General features: G+C 42.0%; 1 long non-coding RNA gene across 1 annotated transcript; it reads right to left on the bottom strand.

Moving 5' to 3' along the window:
* LOC133097524 (uncharacterized) lies at window positions 1–24,687 on the bottom strand. Its single transcript, XR_009702025.1, has 3 exons — window positions 24,655–24,687; window positions 19,244–19,386; window positions 1–60 (listed from the first exon to the last, which is right to left on the bottom strand). It is a non-coding gene; the product is annotated as an uncharacterized LOC133097524 (long non-coding RNA).
* Window positions 24,688–25,676: the final 989 nt, after the last annotated feature.

Below are 25,676 nucleotides of genomic sequence, written 5' to 3'. Positions count from 1 at the left end.
GAATTCCACTTCCATTCCATCTATTGGGACCAGAGGTGGTGTGCTAGCCAGGCTTCCTAGCTGCAAAAAGAGATCACCTCTGGTTAGTCGAAACAGAAATGGAATTTACTGAGAGAGTATCAGAGTGCTCACACAAAGGACACTGGTGGATATTTAAACCTCACTCCTCTCACTCCTGGTAGATATTTTTCTCTTTATTGTTCTTCCAAGTAATGAGCTTAAAGTTAGTTGCTCATCATTTTTCCTGCTCAACACCTGTGTGTGTCTTCTGATCCTTTCCCAGATTCTGAGTTTTGTTCTGATCTTCATCCACTAACTTGGACATCACTGTTAGTAGATCCCTTTGCTTGACAGTTTGGCCTCACTATTCTTTATTTTAATCTCTGTCTTGAGCCCCGTGGAAATGACTTCAGTGTTCAGAAGGAAGGGTGTTACAGACTAATTATCTGTGTCCTCCCCACCCCCATCCCAGATTCATATGTTGAAACCCTAACCTGCCACATGACTATATTTGGAGATAGGGCCTGTGAGGAGATGATAAAGGTCAAATGAGGTAATGGGGTGGGGCCCTAAACTGATAGGGCTGGTGCCCTCATAAGAAGAGAAAGAGACACCAGGGTCCACTCTCTCCACCTGCACTTAGAGGAAGGGCCATGTGAGGACAAAGTGGCCCTCTGCAAGCCAGGAAGAGAGTTCTCACCAGAAACCTTGATCTTGGACTTTCCAGCCTCCAGAACTGTGAGGAAATGAATTTCTGTTGTTTAAGCCACATGGTCAATTGTATTTTGTTACGAGAGCCTGAACAGACTAATACAAAGGGATAGAACATATGCCGTCACCAACCAATACTTACTTTCAGGAAGCATTTTCCCTCTGTTGGCCTCTTGGTTTCATTTTGGTTACTTGATTTGTTGAGACATTTTTCTGCTGCGATCTTTGATTACATTCTAGTGTTCATGTAATAACAACAAAAGTCTTTCTGAATTTGTGAGCCTTTATTCATCATGAATCTTCTGGAGTGTAACTGAATGTGACACTATCATTGGGAAACTCACCCTGGAAAAGCATCTCATTTAAATGAAGATTGTAATTAACTAAGGAAAGCAAAATGCTGGGGAAGATTGTTGAAGTTTTTTCCACCCTTAAAGGCATGGCTAAAGTACGTGGTCTATAAAATGCTGTGACCAATTTTTTTTTTTTTTTTTTAAATTAATTAATTTATTTATTTATGGCTGTGTTGGGTCTTCGTTTCTGTGCGAGGGCTTTCTCTAGTTGTGGCAAGTGAGGGCCACTCTTCATCGCGGTGCGCGGGCCTCTCACTATCATGGCCTCTCTTGTTGCAGAGCACAGGCTCCAGACGCGCAGGCTCAGTAGTTGTGGCTCACGGGCCCAGTCGCTCCGCGGCATGTGGGATCTTCCCAGACCAGGGCTCGAACCCGTGTCCCCTGCATTGGCAGGCGGACTCTCAACCACTGCGCCACCAGGGAAGCCCGCTGTGACCAATTTTTAACAAAATATCAGAATCTAAACCTCCACTTTTCTGAACATTGACTTTTTCTTTCAGGGTAGGAACATTGGGAGCCAACACTTGGATTATACCCAATATGCAAAATACCTTGGAACTTCTATTTTGGAAATGTTTTAGTAAAGAAACCCATTTTTAGGAGCATTCTCAATAGATACATAATGTTTGACTTTTAAGATAGCTGTTAAAAATGGGAAGCATCCAAAACTCACTTGGGATCAAATCTGGTAACACACTGAGCTATGTAAATACCCTTTGGTTGCAAAAAACAAGCATTGAGAAAAAAGTGACTAAACTGATTTTTGAAATTGAGGTAACATTGGTTTATAACATTATGTAAGTTTCATGTGTACCACATTATCTTTTGGCTTTTGTATACACCATCAAAAGTCTACTTTTCATCTGTCATCATACAATTGACCCCCTTTAACCATTTCACCCTCCTCCTGCCCCCTTTCCCTCGTTACCACTACTCTGTTGCTTGTTCGTTTGTTTTATTTTTTATATTCCTCATACGAATGAAATCATATGGTATTTATATTTCTCCATCTGATTTATTTCACTTAGCATAATACGGTCAAGATCCATCCATGTTGTTGCAAATGGCAAGATTTGATTCCTTTTTATGGCTGAGTAATAAAAAAAATCTATATCACATTTTCTTTATCCATTCAGCATCCATCAGTGGGCACTTAGGTCATTTCCATATCTTGGCTATTGTAAATAATGCTCTGATGAACATAGGGGTACCTATATCTTTTCAAATTACTGTTTTAGTTTTCTTCAGATAAGTACTCAGAAGTGAAGTAGCTGGATCATATGCTTGTTCTGTTCTTAATTTTGTCAGGAATCTCCATGCTGTTTTCCATAGTGGCTGCACCAGTTTACCTTCCCTCCAACAGTGTATGAAGGTTCTGTTTTTTCCACATCCCCTCCAGCACTTGTTATTTCTTGCCTTTTTGATAACCATTCTAACAGATGTGAGGTGATATCTCACTGTGGTTTTTATTTGCATTTCTCTAATAACTAGTGATGTTAAACATCTTTTCATGTGTCTGCTGGCCATCTGCATGTCTTCTTCGGAAAAATGTCTATTCAGATCCTCTGCCCATTTTTTAATCAGTTTGCTGTTGTTGTTGAGTTGTATGAATTCTTCACATATGTTTTGTATATCAACCCTTTATTGGATATGTGATTTGCAAATATCTTCTCCCATTCAGTAGGTTGTCCTTTCTTTTTGTCGATAGTTTCCTTTGCTGGGCAGAAGCTTTTTAGTTTGATATAGTCCCATTTGTTTATATTTGCTTTTGTTTCTTTTGCCTGAGAAGACATATCTCATAAGATATTGCTAAGACCGATGTCAAAGTGCCTATTAAACTGATTTTCTTATGAGTCTCTTAAAGTGGCTCCAAAAAGATTCAGAACGGTCCCCTAAACACTTGCAAATGGCGGCGTCACTGGAATATGTGTATTCTCCTCCACGGTGACTATTTTGAAGGACAACATGCATTTGCATTGTCATTTTACTGTCACTCCTTCTGATCTGTCTCCCAACCATTTTGGCGTTTGCTTCCTTTTATAAACGTATTTCCCTGAGTTAGTAACAGCAGACAAAAAGGCTTTTAAAATATATACCTGTCAGGATGGCTGGTAATACTGGTTTCCAAAAAAAGATGCCATGATTTATATAAGGCTTTTATGCTGAGCAAAATTTATGAACTTTTCTCTCTACCCTGACTTCTCAGTGTCTAGGAACTAACTGTAAATCCTTGAACTAATGTATTTAGACACATTACACTGCTGTAGAAATGAAGTACAAAGAGCAGCTGGGTGGATCCAAGCCCAGAGACATCTCATTTCTCATCAAATCCAAAGAATCCTGGAGCCATAAGGTCTGAAATTTAAAGAGTGAAGTCACTTTCTTTCCATGGAATTGAGGCATTAAAATAAGCACAGTTTTGAGAGGCACCATTTGGTGAATCAATGCAAAAGGAACTGGACTTAGGGCTCTTGCACTCAAGCTTTTTTTTTTTCCAATTTGGGCAAATATTTACGGTCTGTTTTTCATTTTTTAGTCACAGAAATGAGCTCTTTTGAAAGAATCAATGTGGATTTATTATGGGTTTTTACGTGCTCAAGATCTTTGCATCAGAATGATCTTTGAAACAAAGGATTGTTATAGAAAGGTTTGCACATTTGTAAAACAAATGGTAGGACCCGAAATAGCATTATGTCTGATATTCTAATACAGTAACAGAAATGACATATTTTCCCTGAATATATTCGGTGTTACAAAAATGGCATATTTGATTTCATAGCCTGAAATAATTTTACATTATCATCACTAATAGGGGCATAAGAAAATGTGAGTCCAAACATAGATTTATATATAAATTGGCTTTCACTTTAGGTTAAAAAAAAATCATAATACTAAAACTGAAAACTAAGGCTGGGAGACCTAATTGTAAATATTACAATGTGGGTTGGATATTTTCCTTTGGAGCTCTTCCCTTCCTATATTTACAATAATTACAATTCCAAACTGTCACCTTGAGTTGAGCCTTGAGGGATGTGATGACTCCATTGGGCAATCATGGGGCAGGAGATGTTTCTGTTGGTTGTTCACTTATGGTCTCTTGGCCCCAAGCCCACCTGTGATGCTCCACTGTTTGATGGCAGGAATGGGACTGAGCAAACTAGAAGCCTTAGATAGACTCCATTATGTTCTGGCATCCTGTTGCCTGATGACATGTTGCCATGTGGAGCTCGAGGGGGAGGTGGGAAAGTGGGAGGAGGAGAGATTTCCTTCCTGTTTCTAGCTCCTGTTAGCATCCCTCCAGCATCACAAGCTAGCCCCCCTGCTTCTTTCAGTACTTCCAGAACCTGCTGTGCCATGCCCAGCCTTCTGAGGTCTTTGTAGCAGCAGTGCAGTGCCCCACTCAGAAATCTCAGCACCAGCAAATCTAACCAGAAATCTAAGCAACATTTTGGTATCACTCCTCTTCACTTTTGTCCCCTCAACTCTAGGAGTCATAGCTGCTTCCTACAATTATTAATATCTGAGTTGCCTCCATCTTTCAGCACCTGTGTACCCAATTCCTTGTATTAAGTTCCCTCTATTTGAAAAGCCTAGTGTGGTTTCTGATTTTCTGATTGGACTCTCACTAATATTGTATTATTATATCCAAGCATAGGTTTTCTTAAAATTAGCACAGTTATGACTTCAGTACACATTTACAGACAATAAAGGAGAGAGAATTTTCCTGCACTAGTTGATAAGTTAGGAGACTAGGATAAGCGCAGCAAAGTACACAGAGTTTCTACCAGTCACTGGAAATTAGGCTTCTAGAACACTCTCACTCTACTGGCAGTGTAGCCTAGATTTGAAAACTTTCTTAGAACCTTATTCAAATGAATCCACCAACTTTCACGGGCCACTGGTTTAAGTGGTCAAGCAAGAATATTACAGTGGGGGCTTCCCTGGTGGCGCAGTGGTTGAGAATCCGCCTGCCAATGCAGGGGACACAGGTTCGAGCCCTGGTCTGGGAGGATACCACATGCCGCGGAGCAACTGGGCCCGTGAGCCACAACTACTGAGCCTGCGCGTCTGGAGCCTGTGCTCCGCAACAAGAGAGGCCGCGATACTGAGAGGCCCGCGCACCGCGATGAACAGTGGCCCCCGCTTGCCGCAACTAGAGAAAGCCCTCGCACAGAAACGAAGACCCAACACAGCCATAAATAAATAAATAAATAAATAAATAAAAATTAAAAAAAAAAGAATATTACAGTGGTATAAACATCACATCATATGTTGACAGTTCTTCTAAGAACTGTGTGCTCATTATTGAAGATAGAGCCAAGTAGAGTCATCACATCTATGTTCCAAGTTGTAGGTTGGAGAGAGGAGGGAAGAAGGATCATGGCAGCTCCCTTTAGAGACACATCCTAGAATCTGGGCACATCATTTCCTCTTACAGCTCATCTGCCAGAATTTAGCCAAGTGATCATACTCAACTGCGAGGGAAGCTCTATGTAGTTTTTAATCCAGGTAGTGAAGATACCTCACTAAATCCCAGGCTAAAAGTCTGGGATTCTCTAAGTAGAAGTATAAGAGAAGGGGTAATGGGACCACAGTGAGCAGTCTGGGACAGACCATGTTATAGAGGAGGAAACCCTTTTATTCAACAAGCATTTATCACGTGCTAGATACCTTTCTAGGTGTTGGGATACTACAGTGAATCAACCCAGATCTCCGCTCCCAACAGTTTACATTCTAATGGTGGGGGTGGGAGGCAGATCACAGATCGATAACAATAAACAAATAAGTACATACTGTAATGTCTGTTCAGTGAATTTGATCAGAGACCTGGGGGAAGAGCATTCCAGGCAGGACATGCAAAGGTCCTGGGGTGGAGCAAGGTCAGAGTGCTAGAGGGGCAGCCAAGAGGCCAGTGTGGTTGCAGCCGAGCAAGGGGTAGCAGATGAGACTGGAGAAACAGTCACCGTTGAAGAGATCAGGGGTTACATAGGATATGAGAACAATTAGACGTTAGGCTCCATCGATTCTTTTAATTAGAGTTAAAACCATTATCCATGAGTTCATTCAACAAACTTTTTAAAAAGAGCTTTCCCATGTGCCAGCCACTGTGCTAGTACTTCTTTTTTTTTTTTTTTTAAGATTTTTTGATGTGGACCATTTTTAAAAAGTCTTTATTGAATTTATTACAATATTGCTTGTCTTTTTTTAAAAAAATAAATTTATTTATTTACTTATTTTTATTTTTGGCTGCATTGGGTCTTCATTGCTGCGCCCGGGCTTTCCCTAGCTGCGTTGAGCAGGGGCTACTCTTCGTGGCGGTCCGCGGGCTTTTCATTGCAGTGGGCTTCTCTTTGTTGCAGAGCACGGGCTCGAGGCATGTGGGCTTCAGTAGTTGTGGCGCACGGACTTCGTTGCTCTGCGGCATATGAGATCTTCCCGGACCAGGGATCAAACCTGTGTCCCCTGCGTTGGCAGGCAGATTCTTAACCACTGCGCCAGCAGGGAAGTCCTGCTTCTGTTTTATGTTTTGGTTTTTTGGCCGCGAGGCATGTGGTATCCTAGCTCCCCAACCAGGGATCGAACCTGCAACCCAGCACTGGAAGGCAAAGTCCCAACCACTGGACCACCAGGGAAGTCTCTGTGCTAGTACTTTGGATACAGGCATAGTCGAGGCTACGAAGGAGCTCATTATAGTCTAAGAGGGGAGATAGAAATGCAAACAAACAATTGCAATCTAAAGTGGTAATACAATGATGCGTGGAGTGCTACGGAACAACCCACACTGCGTTGAAGAGGGCTACGGAGGAGACTTCATGGAAGAGGAGCAGGAGTACATGTCCTGAATTAAAGGATGAATAGGAGGATCCACCCAGGAGAGAAGGAGAGATGACATTCCAGGCAAAGGAGTGATCCTCACAGGCAAGAAGCAGTATTATGAGTGTGTGTGTGTGTGTGTGTGTGTGTGTGTATGTGTGATCTAGTTTAGTGTTGCTGCAGGATGAGGCGAAAGGGGTAGGAAGGGACCAGAAAATGGAAGTCTCTGTCCCCAGACAGGTCCAAACTTTATCTTGTAGATAACAGGGAGTTGTAGAAGGGATTGAAGCTGGGAAGTGTCATGATAATCATTGTATTTAATCAGATCACTTTGTGGTAATGCGGAGGATACAGGGAGGTCAGAGCGGTGGCAGGGACACACGTGAGGCATAGTGAGAGCTGGCAGGCTGCGAGGAGGGAAGGGCCAGAGAGCCAAGTGCTGGGGTCTAAGGTGGATGAATGGAGCTTTGCTGCTGACTCTATGTAAAGCGGTGGGTTTAGAGCTGCAGGGGCACAGATGCTTCAGACCTGTGCGCACCTACAAGGAATTATACTTGAACCGAAGATTCAGGTGCAAACACAAGTTCAAGATGGATGCCAGGAAGTGCCATAGACGCTAGAGATAACACGATACTCAGACGGAAAGGACAAGCATCAGGCTTCCTGGAGGTCATGTCATCTGAGGAGGCTCTTGAAGAATGGAGGGGGACCCGAGGTTAATCTAAGGAAAATTGGGGTTCTTTGGAATGTTAGGCTGCCAAAATGCTCTAAGACAAAAAGGCTTCATGGTCAAATGATTTGGGTTAGTACCATGTATCGTATCTTTCTTTAGATTATTACAAGGCTTCTTCACATATTACAGGCTCTGAGAATTCCTCAGGAAAGAAGCCTGTTTTTAACTTGTTTCCTCAATCTGTATATTTACAAACGCACCCCCATGCTCCCAGCACGCTTTGCCTCCCCTTCCCCAACCTGTTATTTCCCTGCAGAACCATGTTCCAGAGGCTAGAGTTTGAGGAACCACTGGTGTGACAGAAAAGGAAACTGAAGCCAGAGGAATTAGGGCTGTGAAGTAGAGAGAGTGGGACCAGGGCCATGGAGCCTATGTTTTTAGTCCAGTGTTCTTCCCGGGCATCATTCCCTCCAACCAAACAGCGTTTTTAGTGCGAATCTAGGTACTGAGCACTGAGCAAGGCATTCTGGAGGATGCTGTCCACAGATGGTTTCCGTCAACTTAAGACGAAAAGGAAACAACAAACCAAAACCCCACTATGTGGCATGGGTTACACAAATATGCCGGGAATGAAGGGTCAGTTCCAATCTTGGGCAGGGAACGTTAGCAGGGACTTGGGACAAATACAGAGTCCCCAGGATGGGCCAACCCTCTGAGATAAAACCCAGGCAGGGACATGGAAACCAGGGTTCATTTCCAGAGCCTGGGTGGAGGGGAAGGATCTGGTCTGGGTGATCGGGATGGCCCTTGGACTCAGAGTTTCACAGTAAGAATGATCTGGCCCTGATTCTTAAGTCAAAGGCAAGCAGTCTGAAAACTAGAAAGAGAAGGGTGGAAATCATGTCCACTCTGGGATGCGGGGCTGGCAAAGATGGAGCAAAGTAGGAACCAGTGAACATGTGAGAGCACGTATAGGATTTCCTCTTAGTTGCCAGTGTCCTGGTGTGTGTGTGTGTGTGTGTGCGTACGTGTGTGTATGTGTACATGTGCAGGCTTGCTCAGGTGTGTATGTGTGTGGGTGTGGGCACGTGGGGAGAAATGGGGGATGGGGAAATCACAGATACAGCCCTCAAATAACAGGCAGAACAGAGCAGGTTCTTGTCTTCACTGAGATGATGGAGGCAACGGATGGAAGATGGTTATCAAATGATACTCTGTAAATCCCGGCATTAGAGTCCTCAGACATACATCAGAATCACATTGCCACTCACACAGATACAACAGTAGTTGTGATACAATTATAAACATTCATAATTAGAACAAAGTAATAAGGTCGGGTCTGATCTAGTTTGTTGGCAATATTTCCCTTACCTTAATAACTGTAATAACTAATTAGATGAGATGCCGCCGCCGTTTCAATAAGGTGGTGTCGTTCCTTACAAAGATCACTGAATCCCCGCTTCTAGTTTCTCTCCTTCATATCATCCTAAATTAGCTGCTGTCAGAGCTCTGATCATATTACTTGCCTACTCAAGACGATCTGATCACATTACTTGCCTACTCAAGACAATTACTTGCCTACTCAAGACACCCTCCTCCCTCTTAATGAATAAAATCCACCCTTCACGGTGTGGCATTCAAGGGCTCCAGCCCACCTTTCCAAAACCTGCTGTGAGTCACCCTCAGAATCTTATGCTCTGAGACGATGTTCAAAATGTGTAACAGCCGGTAAAGTCTGGGTGCCAATCAGCCCAAACTGGTGGGACCACAGCACCGAAGCAGGCTCGTGCAGCAACCCTGCTGTGTCAGGGGCAACTCTGGTCACTGGGGGGTTGGCGGTCCAGGGGACCCAGGGGGCAGCTGGGATGGCAGGGTGAACATTCGGGGGCCGGGACTGGTGGCCCTTTACAGCTAGTTCGGAAGTATTTCATTGCTTTAGCAATTTGCATATCCTTCCAGCTGAATATCAGCCCAGCCTCTTGAAGCTCCAGCTCCCCTTTTTGTTCTCTGCTCCTTGCACGCCACGTCATCTCTATTTTCTTGCCTTTGTGCATAGATTTAGAGGATCTATCCAGGAGATCTAATGTATGACTAATTGGAATTTCAGAAAGAGAAATAGAATATGTGGGGAAGAAATTATCAAAAAAAATTACCAGAACAGAAGGATTCATCTGTCATCCATCCATCCATCCATCCATCCATCCACCCATCTATTTATCCATTGAATACTTGTTGAGTGCCAGACATTCTCTTAAGTACAGAGGATACAGGTGTAAACAGCATAGGTGAAAAATCTCTGCCCTTATGGAATTTACATTCTAGTGTGAGAGATAGTTAATAAAATTAAATAAACAGATAAAATATAGAGTGTATTAGTGATAAATGCTAGAGGAAAATATCTAGCATGTAAGGAAGAAAGGAAGGGTCAGGAGAGGTTGCAGTTTTGGACAGAACAGCCAGTGAATGTCTCACCGAGAAGACGACAGTTGAGTTAAGTCCTGAAGGAAATAATGGAGAAGCCATGTGGACCTCTGGGATCGGATATCAAATGCAAATGACTGAAGGTAGGAATGTACCCTCATTGACTTGGTACTACAACCAGCAGCTCCAGAGGAATAAGCCCGAGAGAAATAATAGGAAATAAGTCGGGGTGGGGTGGGGCTGGGGCTTAATTTGTCATTTTAGGGATTTTGATTCAAGTGACTTCTTATCAGTTCATAAAGATTCATTGATTCCCCCCCCATTTCTATGGCTGTAGATTATCCAATTGTATGATGGTTTATTCAGCTCATCTCCGGGATGGGCATTTGAATGGTTTCCAATATTTTGCCATTATAAATAATGCAGAGTGAATAACTAGTACAAATGTTGTTTATAATTTGTGGACGTATACTTTCAGGGTAAACTGCTGGATATTGGATTGCTGAGTCAAAGCATAAGTGAATATGTAGTTTTATTATATCTTCTTAATTCCCTTCCATACCATTGTGCATACCAAGGGCATATCTTTGTGTACTCCTACCAGCAATGTATGAGAATGTCTCTTTTCCCATATTCTCACCAAGTGTGTGGTCAAGCTTTTGAAATTTTGTCAGTCTAATCGGTGTGAAATTGTAGCTTGGTGTAGTTTTAATTTTTGTTTCTCAGTGTGAGAGAAGTTGAGTCTGTATTCATATGCTTAAGTATCATTTGTCTTTTTCTGTGAAATGTCTGTTCTTGTCTTTTATGCATCTTTCTCTACAGTTTTCCCTCCTTTTGTTTTTTCTTTTTGAGAGGTCTTTATATATTAAGAAGCTTAAGTTTCAAATATTTTATCAGCTTGTCATTCATTTTTCCCTTTGTTTATGGGATTTTCCCATGTAAAAAAAATTGGGTTTAGTATTATATGGTCAAATTTATCAATCTTTTCCTAATTGCTACTAGATTTTGAGTCATTCATAGAAAGACTTTCTCTACATCCAGGTTATAAAGGCACTCATCCATATTTCTCATAGTTCCTGTACTTATAAAAAAAAAAAGCCATTTAGGTCTCTGACTTATTCAGAGCATATTCTGGTTCAATGCATGAAGTATGGTCCAATTTTTTCTTTTTAAAAATGGTTATACTCTTGTCCTAACATCACTTAGTAAAAAGTACATGTTTTCTCCAGTGATTTGAGATGTCCTCATCATAATACAATAAACTTTCACATGTACTTGGGAGTACCACTAGGTTTTCTATTCTGTTCCACTGGATTGTCTGTCCGTTTATGTGCCAGGACCACATCGTCTTAATTTATAGAGACTTTCTACTACATTTTACTGTCTGCCTTGTCAGCAAGCTCCCCTCACTGCTCTTCTTTTTCAAACCGTTCATGTTTCTCTTGCTTATCTTTTTGTATGTATTTCCGAATCAACTTGTCTAGCTCTAGGAAAAAGAAATATTTTTACAGGGATCATTTTAATTTTACCTGTTAACTGGTGGCAAATTGGCATCTTTTTGATGTTGTCATCCTAACCAGGAACAAGGAATGTCTTTTCATTTGTTCAAGTCTACTTTTTGGTCTTTTAGGCATGTTTTGAAAGTTTTCCTCCTATAGCTTTTGCAAATATTTTGTTCAGTTTATTTCTAAGAATTTAGTTTTTTTTTTTTTTTAATGTTGAAATGGACCTCAGGTTATTTCTCTTTTTATTTATTTATTTATTTATTTATTTATTTATTTATTTATTTTCGGCTGTGTTGGGTCTTCATTTCTGTGCGAGGGCTTTCTCTAGTTGCGGCAAATGGGGGCCACTCTTCATCGCGCTGCGCGGGCCTCTCACTATCGCGGCCTCTCTTGATGCGGAGCATCAGGCTCCAGACGCGCAGGCTCAGTAGTTGTAGCTCACGGGCCTAGTTACTCCGCGGCATGTGGGCTCTTCCCAGACCAGGGCTCGAACCCGTGTCCCCTGCATTGGCAGGCAGATTCTCAACCACTGCGCCACCAGGGAAGCCCAAGAATTTAGTTTTTATTTTGTTACTAAAAATTATGTTTTGTTTTCCATTGCAACTTCTAATTGGTTATAGATTGTATGTGTGAGAGTTACTGATTTTCTAAGGTTTATTTAATATCATACTACCTTATTGAATTCTCTTAGTGTCTATACGAGTCTTGTCATTGATTTTCTTGACTTTCCCAGGTGGACCTCGTATTATCTGCATCGTCTCCTTTTTCCCGCACTCTCCATCTTGATTTTACCTTGATATGGGCTTTGCAGCTGTCTCTATTGGTTTTGGGTACCTAATTCCCCACATGGGATTTTTAATATTCTTTGTCTCTTAGTTTTGCTGTAGGCATTGATAATGGGTGGCTTTATCACACTTTTTGTGCATTCCCATCTTTTTTAGAGAATGTGTGAAAAGATTTAGAATTAATTGGCTCCCATTTTCCTACAGGAACCTAGAAGTCCTGATTTTTTTTTTTTTTTTTTTGGCTTGTGGGATCTCAGTTCCCCAACCAGGGATTGAACCTGGGCCACAGCAGTGAAAGCGCCGAATCCTAACCACTAGACCACCGGAGAATTCCCTAGAAGTCCTGATTTTTTTCTTTTTTTAAAAAATGTGAGCAACTTCAAAAATTCAGAAAACTGGAGAGAATGATATCATGAACAATATGCCTAATACAAAGCTTTGTCAAATCTTAATTTCTTTTTGCTGTATTTGCTTCAGGTTGTTTTTCTTTTAACAGAAAGAGAACATTACAGATACACTTGAAGCTGCCTGTGTAGCTCTCACCAACGAGTCTCCCCCGCTCCTGGGAGTGACAACCATCCTGACTTGGGTAGCTACAATGACCACATATGTTTTTATGCTTTACCAAAATATTTAATTTTCCTTAAACAATGCATTATTTCCTTGAATGTTTATAAACGCTTTGTAAATAGCATTTTACTGTACATACCCTCCTGCAACTTGCTTTTCCTGTGGTTTATTCATTTTGGTTTCTAAATAATATTCTGTTGTTTATCTACAGCTCAATTTATTTATTCACTCTTCCATTAGTGGACATTTGGTTATTTTCAGGGTTCTTGTTTTTCTAGTAGAAACTGCTTCAGTAGGATCCTCATACATGTCTCCTTGCTGCCTGAATGAGTGATTCTAGAAAATATACATTTCAGGGTGGAAAGGCTGGGTCATGCTGCTGAATAGCTTCTCAACGTGACTGTTCCTCGTTTCACTGCCAAAGCCAATGTTAGGGAGTCTCCGCACAAGTCCACAGCCACCAACACTTGGCTCTTCAGATTGGCACATTTTTGGTACTCTGATGGGTTTTTGAAATGTTCTTTTTCCTGAGGCTTCATGAGGACAACACAGGATTATTTTAAAATACTGACTCCATGCTCTGTATGCAGTGATATCATTCACAAACAGATTTCTATGTAATAAACTCTAAAGGATATAGCAATTCAAAATCTTCCCTTACTAAGGAAATGTTCATAAGCCTTAATTAACTTGTAAAGGATAATAATAATGATTTATTAATAAGTAACTGATATATTACATTTATATTAGCATATACTATTCATATATTGTGCTATACTAACAATAATAATAACTTATTGGGAATTGCATAAAAAACCTTACATAAACAATCTTACTTAGGAGCCCCATGAAGCAGGAATAAGTAAATTTATATATTAGGTGGGGAAACAGGCTCAGAGAGTTTTCAAGAACTCTCCTAAATTACAGATCCACTAGGTGGTAGAGGCAAGATTTGAAATCAGTCTTGGGGGTCATGCAGTCTGATCCTCCCTGTGGATGTCACATTGCCCTTGTCTTGTGTCTCCCAGGCAGAAGTTAAACCTCTTGTTCCGTGGTCCTCACGACTGAGCTAATGTGCTGTCACCTACATTGTTGTAAGTGCCAAGTCATTACCCATCGATTACTTTTTAAATAGGATTCTGTCCTTCTCTTTAGTATCCCTGCAAACTGTTGGCTGCCTGCTCCAGTCAATAAACAGGATGGGCCGTACTGCAGTGATCTGACCCTCTCTCACCTCAATCTCAGCACTTTCTTTTTTTTAAAAAAAATTTTTATTGGAGTATACTTGATTTACAATGCTGTGTTAGTTTCATGCATACAGCAAAGTGAATCAATTATACACATATCCACTCTTTTTAGATTCTTTTAGTACTTTCTTTTCTGGTTGTATTTATTCTCTTTGCAGATTCAGTGCTCTCCTCCAAAATGTTTAACCAAACTTTGCAAAAACAAACAAACAAACAAACAAACAAAAACAAGTTAAAGGGAAGTACTAATCTGAAAAGACCAAAGCCCAATTAAAAACAAAACAAAACCCAAAAAGAGTCACGTACCACAATGTTCACTGCAGCTCTATTTACAATAGCCAGGACATGGAAGCAACCTATGTGTCCATCGACAGATGAGTGGATAAAGAAGATGTGGCATATATATACAATGGAATATTACTCAGCCATAAAAAGAAACAAAATTGAGTTATTTGTAGTCAGGTGGATGGACCTAGAGTCTGTCATACAGAGTGAAGTAAGTCAGAAAGAGAAAAAGAAATACCGTATGCTAACACATATAGATGGAATCTAAAAAAAAAAAAAAAAGGTCATGAAGAACCTAGGGGCAGGATGGGAATAAAGACGCAGACCTACTAGAGAATGGACTTGAGGACACGGGGAGGGGGAAGGGTAAGCTGGGACAAAGTGAGAGAGTGGCATGGACATATATACACTACCAAACGTAAAATAGATAGCTAGTGGGAAGCAGCCGCATGGCACAGGGAGATCAGCTTGGTGCTTTGTGACCACCTACAGGGGTGGGATAGGGAGGGTGGGAGGGAGGGAGACGCAAGAGGGAGGAGATATGGGGATATATGTATATGTATAGCTGATTCACTTTGTTATACAGCAGAAACTAACACACCATTGTAAAGCAATTATACTCCAATAAAGATGTTTAAAAAAAAACAAACAAAACCAAACCCAAAGAACAACCTTAAATGGACATCATTGCTGACAGAGTTCTCAGGTCACGCCTCTCCGTGGGGGCTTCTCCTGATCAGCTCTACCCTTAGCCCTTGGCCTGGCACCAGGTACTGTGGCCAGTGCACCCTCCCCAGTGGGGTTGCCTTGACCATGCCCACCTCATCAGGGTTGTTTTCTTCTATGGCCTAAAGAGAGGGAAAAAACTTCTCTCCATTTCAGGGCCTCCTCCCACCCAGCCTGATAAAAATCTGCAGAAATGCAATTCTGCACACATGAAAACACAGCAATAGGGCTCCATGTATTCCCAAACTTTCCATTTCTGAGCAGGCAACGGGCTTTACTTCTTAACCAAAAGGACCTCCAAATTGAGTTCCCAAATCCTCCTCGAACAAAAGAGCAGAAAACTTCTCCCGGTTTTATTTAGTTTCCTTTTTTTTTTTTGGCCACACGGCATGTGGGATCTTAGTTCCCTGACCAGGGATCGAACCCATGTCCACTGCATTGGAAGCACAGAGAGAGCCTTAACTGCTGGACCGCCAGGGAAGTCCCTCTCCCAGTTTTAGATTTGCAGGTTTCAGAAAAATTGAGATTGATTCTTTCTTAGCATACTTGACCACACCTTGAGCATCAAAATTGTGTAGGTTAAAATAACACAGTCCTAATACACATGCTTGTTAAATTTATTGAATTGAATGACTTTTCCATTAGACAAATATTTACTTGACCACTGAGGTCTCTTAGGCGATTTTTGGGAAAGAGGTAAAAGGGAAAGTCTTAGATCAGGGCATGTTATCCAAAAATGAATGTTGCCTTGTGGTAAGCTGCAGAGAAAGTTCTGGCAGGCCGTTGTCACCCACTCCTTCCAGGATGGCCACTCATTGGAGAGGGCACACTGTCCAGCATTTTTCTTGGGTTTGCTGATTCTAGCTATTGTATTTTTATCAATTTACCTGGGGGGGGGGTTGCGTGGAAGACTATCTGACTCTGAGAAATGTATCCACACTAATCACAGCTATAAGAAATTTATGAATCCAGAATATTAACTTACTGATTAAAAATGGTGAGTATATATGGGTCCAGACTACTTTATCTGCAGCCTCTAATCCCAAATCTTTCAAAACCAGTTTCTGTACTTATTAGGGAGCAGAACTTCCATGAATTGAGGCGAGGCTATTTAAAGTCTCCTTTGATCGTCCTTCATGTGAATATTCATGAATTACACTGCAGAATGTGTGTTTAGTTGCATGGTGTAGCCCCAGACTTTGCTAGAAGGTGGGTTTACAGACTGAATATACAGTATGTGCACTGTTTCCTTTCTAAAATTTGGAAGTATCTGTGTTCTGAAGCGTCTCTGGCCCCAAGGGTTTTGGGTGAAGGACTGTGGCTTTGTGCTGCCAGGGCATAGAGGCCTTATACCCAACCCTTGGGGCAATGCCGCACTGGTGTCAAAGTGCCCGGGAAACAGACCCTGCCCAAGGCCAGCAGGGGACTGTAGCACCTGACCAGACAAAGCTGGAAAAGCACCTAGCTTGTGAGGAATCCAAGAGAATCGTCCTTGCTTGTAGGAGCAGAGACTACTCTATAACCAGACCACTCAATCTGTCAGTCTGTTTTTCCCATACAAAGACCTGGATAAACCCTAAAACTTTCCTACTATGAAATTATTATGTGTCCATATTCCCTACCAATGACCAAAGGTTTCTAACTTTGAGGGACTTCTTCAAAATATTTAGACATTGGATGGTAGCTTAATTTACAAGGTTCTCTCTCTCTAGCTCTTTCTAAAATTTATTTTGAGATACTGAAAAGGACACAATCATAATGTACGGCTCAATGACTTTTCATAAATGGAACACATCTGATAACTAACACCCAGATCCAAAACCAGAACATTACCAGCACCCCACAAGCTGGCCTCATATCTTTTGCCAGTCACTACCCATGATGTATCTTATCTGTTTCTTCTTGACAAGACTTGGGGCAGGCATCCTTGGTATTTTGAAGATCTGTGGGAGACATACTAATTTCCCTAGTCATATTTGCAAAATATCATTTAATGGGGTTGACACACTGGAAATATTTACACAAATAGCTAACTCCATTTCTTTGTACGAATTCCTGTTAATCCTTATAAAACTGACCCTTTCTGACCTTGTTATCCAACTATCAGAATGCATCTTATTTGTGGTCTGCTGTTACTGTGCACTGACTGCAATTGTTTACCAAAGATTTAGGGAAGGTCAAGAGCTCCTGGGCAGTGTGTGTGAACCTGAGAGGGGGAAAAATGTTTCCTTCCTCTGAGAAAATCTAAAGTATAGGAACAAGAGGTTACAAGGTATAGTGGACCACAGTGGCTTTGGCCACTTAAACTTACATTTCTGCTAAAGTAGTCATTTACCTCGTTCCGTCACCAGCCTCTCACTGGCATTGGGGATTCCCCCATCCTTGGCCCCTGCACTTAGAAGATCTGTTCCCCGTTCTGAGGAAAGGGTTGGCGGGGCACAAGGCCAGTCCCAGGTTAATGAGGACATTGCAGTAGTTCCTGGGCCAGTGGTGCATCCCTATAAAGGGATTTGCTGTGTGAGGATGTTGGGGTAGAAATCTCCAGCTAGTTCTATTCAGCCTCAGAAAAGTATGCGCTCTGGGACCTTCCCGTCACTAACATCTCTGCCTTCCCTGAGTGTCCAAGGCATCAGCCTCTATTTGGTGGTGGTGGTGGTGGGGGGATTAAAACGATCCCGAAATGGACATTGTCCTTAAAGTAAAGTTTGCACGAGCTGGCCAAAATCCGACGCTCTAAGAGGTGCCACTTTTGTTAGACAGTTGGCCGTCTCTGTGGCCTCTCTGCCTGGAGCAAGAAGGACAGCACTGCTAATGCTGCCCCTAACAGGTACCACGCTGGTCTCCCCTGGACTGGCCGTGGTCTCTGAGACAGCGGCCCTGAGCCTCCTGGTGCTGTGGACTGAGGGTGTTCACCTGTCTGAGTTTGGCTGTCCTTGACATTGACTCCACACCTCTCCACGTGGTGTTCACGGTTAACAAAGAAACGTTATGCCCCACTCCTTTCAAACTTTGCCTTTAGAGGGAAAGAGCCTTATCCTTTCCTTCTATGATGTCTGGCTCAGGCAAAGCAAAAGCTTCACTCTTTACAACGATGGTCCATGGATTCCAAGAGCCTCTTTTGAAAGTCAAAAAGTGGACTGTCAATTGTTCCTTATAAAATAGGTGGGGAGGTCACCAACAAGAAAGCGCAAACCAAAAACCAAACCAAAGTAATTTGAATATAGGGGACTTCCCTGGTGGTTCAGTGGTTAAGAATCCACCTTCCAACTCAGGGGACTTGGGTTCGATCCCTGGTCAGGGAACTAAGATCCCTCATGCCATGGGGCAACTAAGCCTGAGCGCCGCAACTACTGAGCCCACACACCGCAACTAGAGAGAAGCCCACGTGCCATAATGAAGAGCCCACTAGCCACAATGAAGATGCCATGTGCTGCAGTTAAGACCTGATGCAGCCAAATAAATAAAAAATAAAATAAAAAATAAGCTTGGTAAAGAAGCGTGCATTGAAAGAATACTAAAAAAAGTAATTTTAATATAAATGCAAAATATTATTTCATGACACACGTGATCTATGCCCTATAGTTAGAGTGAATGTCAGGACTAGCTGGAATTGGGCTGTGAACCAGGAAGGATGTACCCAGGGTCTTTGGCAGCCATCTTGATGCCAGAAGGGAGACCCCATCTGGGAATGAGGTGAGCACTGACAGCACATTGGCCAAATGGCCAGTTTGCTAAAGGTATTAGTTTGCTAGGGCTGCCATAGTAAAGAACCACAGACTGGGTTGCTTAAACGATAGAAATTTATTTTTCCATGATTCTAGAGACTAGAAGTCTGAGATCTAGATTCTGCAGGGTTGGTTTTTCCTGAGGCCTCTCTCCTTGGCTTGTAGACAGCTGTCTTCTCCCTGTGTCCTCATATGGTCTTCCCTGTGTGTGTGTCTGTGTCCTAATCTCCTCTTCTTATAAAGACACCAGTCGTGTTGGACTGGGACTCACTCATATAACCTCATTTTACCTTAGTTACCTCATTAAAGGCCTTGTTTCCAAATAGTCACATTCTGAGGTACAGGCAGTGAGGAATTCAACATATGAATTTTGAGGGGACACAATTCAGCCCATAACATGAGATAACCATTTTAGTACATTTACTTACCTCTTTTAGTGGTTTAGTTTACTTGTTTGATTTTGTGTTCCAACTAGCACCATAAAGAAAGTTCAGCTGTGTGCTTCCTGGCTCCCCAAATGCATTGTGTAATGGTATCGACTTTTGGTGACTTAGTCCACAACCAGTTTAGACTAAAGAGAGAACAGAGAGAAACCAGATCCTGGTTATGTCAGCTGAGCCTGTAATCAGCTATGCCTGAAATCATGGTTCATTTACCTGAATCAATAAAATCCCTTTGTCTCAAGACAGCTTGACTTGGGATTTCAGTCACTTGCAACGGAAAGAGTCCTAATGGACATGGTAGCATTCCATTTTTTGTTTTTTTGCCCAGAATTATTTTTATTAATTTTTACTAGGCTGAAAATAATTGTGTTTAAGCATCTAAATAATTTAAATCATTGATACAACTATGTAGATGTTAATGCTTTTTGTTGAGGAATAATTCACAAACAATAAATGGGACCCAGTTAAAGTACATAACTTGATGAATTTTGATAGATATCACATACCCATGGAGCCACCACCACAATCAAGATACAGAACTGTTCCATCACACCAAAAGTCATTCTTATTTTTTCATATTCTTTATGTTGCTTTTCACTTTCTTTTTTTTTTCTTTAACATCTTTATTGGAGTATAATTGCTTTACAATTATACTAGTAAGTTAGTTTCTGCTTTATAACAAAGTGAATCAGCTATACATATACATATATCCCCATATCTCCTCCCTCTTGCATCTCCCTCCCATCCTCCCTATCCCACCCCTCTAGGTGGTCACAAAGCACCGAGCTGATCTCCCTGTGCTATGCGGCTGCTTCCCACTAGCTATCTATTTTACATTTGGTAGTGTATATATGTCCATGCCACTCTCTCATTTCATCCCAGGTTATCCTTCCCCCTCCCTGTGTCCTCAAGTCCATTCTCTATGTCTGCTTCTTTATTCCTGTTCTGCCCTTGCGTTTTTCAGAAATTTTTTTTTTTTTTTAGATTCTATATATGTGTGTTAGCATACGGTATTTGTTTTTCTCTTTCTGACTTACTTCACTCTGTATGACAGTCTCTAGGTCCGTCCACCTCACGACAAATAACTCAATTTCATTTCTTTTTATGGCTGAGTAATATTCCATTGTATATATGTGCCACATCTTCTTTACCCATTCATCTGTCGATGGACACTTAGGTTGCTTCCATGTCCTGGCTATTGTAAAGAGAGCTGCAATGAACATTGTGGTACATGACTCTTTGCGAATTATGGTTTTCACAGGGTAAATGCCCAGTAGTGGGATTGCTGGGTTGTATGGTAGTTCTATTTTTAGTTTTTTGAGGAACCTCCATACTGTTCTCCATAGTGGCTGTATCAATTTACACTCCCACCAACAGTGCAAGAGGGTTCCCTTTTCTCCACACCCTCTCCAGCATTTATTGTTTGTAGATTTTTTGATGATGGCCATTCTGACTGGTGTGAGGTGATACCTCATTGTAGTTTTGATTTGCGTTTCTCTAATGATTAGTGATGTTGAGCATCCTTTCATGTGTTTGTTGGCAATCTGTATATCTTTGGAGAAATGTCTATTTAGGTCTTCTGCCCATTTTTGGATTGGGTTGTTTGCTTTTTTGATACTGAGCTGCATGAGCTGCAGGTAAATTTTGGAGATTAATCCTTTGTCAGTTGCTTCATTTGCAAATATTTTCTCCCATTCTGAGGGTTGTCTTTTCGTCTTGTTTATGGTTTCCTTTGCTATGCAAAAGCTTTTAAGTTTCATTAGGTCCCATTTGTTTCTTTTTGTTTTTATTTCCATTTCTCTAGGAGGTGGGTCAAAAAGGATCTTGCTGTGATTTATGTCATGGAGTGTTCTGCATATGTTTTCCTCTAAGAGTTTGATAGTGTCTGGCCTTACATTTAGGTCTTTAATCCATTTTGAGTTTATTTTTCTGTATGGTGTTAGGGAGTGTTCTAATTTCATTCTTTTACATGTAGCTGTCCAGTTTTCCCAGCACCACTTATTGAAGAGGCTGTCTTTTCTCCATTGTATATTCTTGCCTCCTTTATCAAAGATAAGGTAACCATATGTGCATGGGTTTATCTCTGGGCTTTCTATCCTGTACCATTGATCTATATTTCTGTTTTTGTGCCTGTACCATACTGTCTTGATTACTATAGCTTTGTAGTATAGTCTGAAGTCAGGGAGCCTGATTCCTCCAGCTCCATTTTTCTTTCTCAAGATTGCTTTGGCTATTTGGGGTCTTTTGTGTTTCCATACAAATTGTGAAATTTTTTCTTCTAGTTCTGTGAAAAATGCCCATTGGTTGTTTGATAGGGATTGCATTGAACCTGTAGATTGCTTTGGGTATTATAGTCATTTTCACATTGCTGATTGTTCCAATCCAAGAACATGGTATATCTCTCCATCTGTTTGTATCATCTTTAATTTCTTTCATCAGTGTCTTATAGTTTTCTGCCTACAGGTCTTTTGTCTTCTTAGGTAGGTTTATTCCTAGGTATTTTATTCTTTTTGTTGCAATGGTAAATGGGAGTGTTTCCTTAATTTCTTTTTCAGATTTGTCATCATTAGTGTATAAGAATACAAGAGATTTCTGTGCATTAATTTTGTAACCTGCTACTTTACCAAATTCATTGATTAGCTCTAGTAGTTTTCTGGTATCATCTTTAGGATTCTCTATGTATAGTATCATGTCATCTGCAAACAGTGACAGCTTTACTTCTTCTTTTCCGATTTGGATTCCTTTTATTTCTTTTTCTTCTCTGATTGCTGTGGCTAAAACTTCAAAAACTATGTTGAATGATAGTGGTGAGAGTGGACCACCTTGTCTTGTTCCTGATCTTAGTGGAAATGGTTTCAGTTTTTCACCATTGAGAACGAAGTTGGCTGTGGGTTTGTCATATATGGCTTTATTATATTGAGGTAAGTTCCCTCTATGCCTACTTTCTGGAGGGTTTTTATCATAAATGGGTTTTGAATTCTGTCGAAAGCTTTTTCTGCATCTATTGAGATGATCATATAGTTTTTCTCCTTCAATTTGTTAATATGGTTTATCAAATTGAATGATTTGCGTATATTGAAGAATCCTTGCATTCCTGGGATAAACCCCACTTGATCATGGTGTATGATCCTTTTTATGTGCCGTTGGATTCTGTTTGCTAGTATTTTGTGAGGAGTTTTGCATCTATGTTTATCAGTGATATTGGCCTGTAGTTTTCTTTCTTTGTGACATCTTTGTCTGGTTTTGGTATCAGGGTGATGGTGGCCTCATAGCATGAGTTTGGGAGTGTTCCTCCCTCTGCTATATTTTGGAAGAGTTTCAGAAGGATAGGTGTTATCTCGTCTCTAAATGTTTGATAGAATTCACCTGTGAAGGCATCTGGTCCTGGGCTTTTGTTTGTTGGAAGATTTAAAATCACAGTCTCAATTTCAGTGCTTGTGATTGGTCTGTTTATATTTTCTATTTCTTCCTGGTTCAGTCTGGGAAGGTTGTGTTTTTCTTAGAATTTGCCCATTTCTTCCAGATTGTCCATTTTATTGGCATATAGTTGCTTGTAGTAATCTCTCATGATCCTTTGTATTTCTGCAGTGTCAGTTGTTACTTCTCCTTTTTCATTTCTAATTCTATCGATTTGAGTTTTCTCCCTTTTTTCTTGATGAGTCTGGCAATTGCTGGTTGTTGAGTGGAGTTGGGTCTTAGCGTTGAGATGGAGATCTCTGGGAGAGCTTTTGCTCTTTGATATTACGTGGAGCTGGGAGGTCTCTGGTGGACCAATGTCCTGAACTTGGCTCTCCCACCTCAGAGGCACAGGCCTGACACCCGGCTGGAGCACAAAGACCCTGTCAGCCACATGGCTCAGAAGAAAAGGGAGAAAAAAAGAAAGAAAGAAAGAATGAAAAAATAAAATAAAAAGTAATAAATTTATTAAAATTAAAAAAAATTAAAAAAAAATTGTAAAGTAATTAAAAAAAAGAAAAAAGAAAGAAAGAAGAGAGTAACCAGACCAAAAAACAAATCCACCAATGATAACAAGTGCTAAAAACAATACTAAAAAACAAACAAACAAACAAAATGGACAGACAGAATCCTAGGACAAAGGGTAAAAGCAAAGCTATACAGACAAAATCACACACAGAAGCATACACATACACACGCACAGAAAGAGAAAAAGGAAAAAAAAAATCTATATATAAAAAAAAAGAGGAAGAGAGCAACTGAATCTATAAACAAATCTACCAATGACAATAAACTCTAAGTACTAAATTAAGATAAACATAAAACCAGAAACCGGCCAGTCGCATACAGAAAACCCCAAGTCTACAGTTGCTCCCAAAGTCCACCGCCTCAATTTTGGGATGATTCGTTGTCTCTTCAGGTATTCCACAGATGCAGGTACATCAAGTTGATTGTGGAGATTTAATCCGCTGCTCCTGAGGCTGCTGGAGAAATTTCCCTTTCTCTTTGTTAGCACAGCTCCTGGGATTCAGCTTTGGATTTGGCCCCGCCTCTGCATGTAGGCCGCCTGAGGGCATCTGTTCCCGCCCAGGCAGAACGGGGTTAAAGGAGCCGCTGATTCGGGGGCTCTGGCTCACTCAGGCGGGGGGAGGAAAGGGTACGGATGCGGGGCGAGCCTGCGGCGGCAGAGGCCGGCGTGACGTTGCAGCAGCCTGAGGCGCGCCGTGCGCTCTCCCGGGGAAGTTGTCCCTGGATCACGGGACCCTGGCAGTGGCGGGCTGCACTGGCTCCCGGGAGGGACGGTGTGGAGAGCGACCTGTGCTCGCACACAGGCTTCTTGGTGGCGGCAGCAGCAGCCTTAGCGTCTCATGCCCGTCTCTGGGGTCCGCGCTGATAGCCGCGGCTCGCGCCCGTCTCTGGAGCTCGTTTAGACGGTGCTCTGAACCCCCTCTCCTCGCGCACCAGGAAACAAAGAGGCAAGAAAAAGTCTCTTGCCTCTTCGGCAGCTCCAGATCTTTTCCCGGACTCCCTCCCGGCTAGCTGTGGCGCCCTAGCCCCCTTCAGGCTGTGTTCATGCCGCCAACCCCAGTCCTCTCCCTGCGATCCGACCTCCGAAGGCCGAGCCTCAGCTCCCAGCCCCCGCCCGCCCCGGCGGGTGAGCAGACAAGCCTCTCGGGCTGGTGAGTGCTGGTCGGCACCGCTCCTCTGTGCGGGAATCTCTCCGCTTTGCCCTCCGCACCCCTGTGGCTGCGCTCTCCTCCGTGGCTCCGAAGCTTCCCCCCTCCGCCACCCCCCGTCTCCGCCCGCGAAGGGGCTTCCTAGTGTGTGGAAACATTTCCTCCTTCACAGCTCCCTCCCACTGGGGCAGGTCCCGTCCCTGTTCTTTTGTCTCTTTTTTCTTTTTTCTTTTGCCCTACCCAGGTATGTGGGGAGTTTCTTACCTTTTGGGAGGTCTGAGGTCTCTGCCAGTGTTCAGTAGGTGTTCTGTAGGAGTTGTTCCACATGTACATGTATTTCTGATGTATCTGTGGGGAGGAAGGTGATCTCCGCGTCTTACTCCTCCGCCATCTTGAAGGTCTCAATCCGCTTTTCACTTTCTTAGGCCAAAACTGATGAAGGAAAACCTACACTTTCTCTTTAAGGTTTTTTTTTTTTTTTTAAGGTTCAGATTTCTCCTCTTTCTCATCTATGCCAACCCAATGCTTGTGCTAAAGCACTCCCAAAGAACAGATTAAATCAAATATAAAGTAGGGAATCAGAGCATATTACTCTAGTTTTAAATTTTCATTTAAATATTTTAATCTGCTGTCATTTATTGTGTATATACTGTGTGTTTGGCACTACTAAGTCATGAATTATCTTGTTTAGTCTTTTTTTTTTTTTGGCTGCTTCATTGCTGCGTGCAGGCTTTCTCTAGTTGCAGCGAGCGGGGGCTACTCTTTGTTGTGGTGTGTGGGCTTATTGTGGTGGCTTCTCTTGTTGCGGAGCACAGGCTCTGAGCGTGTGGGCTTCAGTAGTTGTGGCATGCGGGCTTCAGTAGTTGTGGCTTGAGAGCTCTAGAGCACAGGCTCGGTAGTCGTGGCACACAGGCTTAGTTGCTCCACAGCATGTGGGATCTTCCCGGACCAGGGATTGAACCCATGTCCCCTGCATTGGCAGGCGGATTCTTAACCACTCTGCCACCAGGGAAGCCCTTGTTTAGTCTTTAAAATAAGCAAGCACTTGAGGTGGCATGGTTTTAAGCCATCCAGTTTGTGCCATTTTTGTTATGGCAGCCCCAGTAAACGAATACATGTGGCAAAAGGAACTTTGCAGACGTGATTACATTAAAGATGTTGAGATGGAGAGATTATCTTGAATTATCCGGTGAGTCCAATGTAACCACAAGATGCTTACAAATGAAAGAGAGAAGCAAGAGGGTCAGAGTCAGAGAAGGAAATGTGATGACAGCAGTGGGCCAGAG

The sequence above is a fragment of the Eubalaena glacialis genome, chromosome 9 (assembly GCF_028564815.1).
Source record: "Eubalaena glacialis isolate mEubGla1 chromosome 9, mEubGla1.1.hap2.+ XY, whole genome shotgun sequence".
In the NCBI taxonomy this organism is placed as follows: Eukaryota; Metazoa; Chordata; class Mammalia; order Artiodactyla; family Balaenidae; genus Eubalaena; species Eubalaena glacialis.
Note: the sequence above shows the minus strand (reverse complement) of the source record. Positions and strands in the feature narration are given on the sequence as shown.